At 52.9% G+C, this 1,464-nt stretch overlaps 1 long non-coding RNA gene across 1 annotated transcript in view; it reads left to right on the top strand.

Moving 5' to 3' along the window:
* The first annotated feature begins 1,249 nt into the window (after positions 1-1,249).
* The window catches only part of LOC106149788, a 20,990-nt gene continuing 20,775 nt past the window's right edge, over positions 1,250-1,464 (top strand). The window contains exon 1 of the long non-coding RNA XR_001236181.1: positions 1,250-1,367. This is a non-coding gene — a long non-coding RNA (uncharacterized LOC106149788). The remainder of the gene's footprint in view (positions 1,368-1,464) is intronic.

Genomic DNA, 1,464 nt, shown 5'->3' with positions numbered 1-1,464 from the left:
AGGTGGTGCTCATGCTACTGCATCCCTTTGAGCAAGAAGGGTATAGAGGTCAAGGAAGCAAAGGATTTCAGAAAGCAGGAAGTGGTGAATCATGTTGGAGATGGAAGTGCTAAAGCAAGACGAGGCCTGAAAATCTCTAGTTCTATCAACCTGTAGGCTGCGGCATCCTTAGGACAAGCCACAGGCAGACAGGTAAGGACAGAAGTCACATTGGAGTGGCTCACAGTGCATGCAGGTGTGGAAATCGAGATGTGCACACAACTCTGTGAAGTTTGGTTTTGAAAGGGAACAGAGAAGCTGGACGTGTTGGTGCAGACATGTAATCCCAGTGCTGGGGAGGCTGAGGCAGAAGGATCAGTGTGAGTTTGAGGTCAGCCTGGGCTACACAGAGTTCAAAGCCAGCCTGAACTACCTAGAGACCTTGTATCAAACAAAACAAATTAAGAAAAAAAACAAAAACAAAAAGAGGTGGAAAGGTGCAGGGGGAAGTGAAGATTTTGATATTTAAAAAAAGTTGACGGGGAGGATCCTGTAGAAAGAGACATGGATGAGCAGGAAAGACCAGAAGGAGGTGACCTGAAAAGGGGTAGAGTTTCTAGATTTAGCCATTACAAATACCAAACACCACGCTAACTCTGACTTTCAGATAAACAACGATCTCTCAGGGTAAGTAGGTCCCACACATTGCTGGGCCTCTTCTGGTTCTCTGGCAACACTAAAATGGGAACACTTTATTATGTAAAGGATTGTAGGCCCGGATGTAGTAGGAGGGATTCTGAGCTATACCGTCCTCCCAGCTGTCACATTCCAACACTCTAGAATGAATTCCCAGTTGTACCAGAAGGGAAACTACTTTGAATTTCAGCTTTTGTAGGTTCCCCATTAGTCTGGCGGTGACAAACCGACAGGAAAGTTTGGTTGAAAAGCTATAGAAATGTCCTAGCCTGGAATATCAGCTCTTAAGTGTCTTGGAGAGTTCTGAATTGCAAACAGGTCGTGAACTGGGTGTGCAGGACGGTAAGTTACGGGGTCCCTGGTCGGGTCCAACACCGGACACCCACCCCAGCCAAGGGCAAGCCAAGAACTAAGGCCAAGGCATGCAGTGAGCGCCTGCGCGCTGCGCTGCCCCGCCCTCTTCCAGGCTTCCATCCGGGTCTCGGGCAGGGGCGTGTCCGTGTAGAGGGTCTGGGAGGCAGCGGAAGGGAAGGATGTCGTGGGAGCTGGAGGAGGGGCGGGAGCGAGGCGTGGCGTGGGCGTGGCAGAGCGCGCGCTGTCACGTGACATGCGTGGCGACGTGTCGGCCATCTTGTGTTGTTGAGGCTGAGGACTGACTTGGGTTCTGAGAGACTCTCTGTCCCGGACCGCAGGTAACCAGCGCCTCCGTCTCGCTCCCCTGCCCGGGTCCGCTCCGCGCCCCGGCGCTGCCCCTGCGCCCCAGGCAGCCCGGGCGTCCCGCCTGCGCTC

Source organism: Chinchilla lanigera, unplaced genomic scaffold (assembly GCF_000276665.1).
Source record: "Chinchilla lanigera isolate Chin_1 unplaced genomic scaffold, ChiLan1.0 scaffold00052, whole genome shotgun sequence".
NCBI lineage: Eukaryota > Metazoa > Chordata > Mammalia > Rodentia > Chinchillidae > Chinchilla > Chinchilla lanigera.
This window is presented reverse-complemented; position numbering and strand designations above follow the sequence as displayed.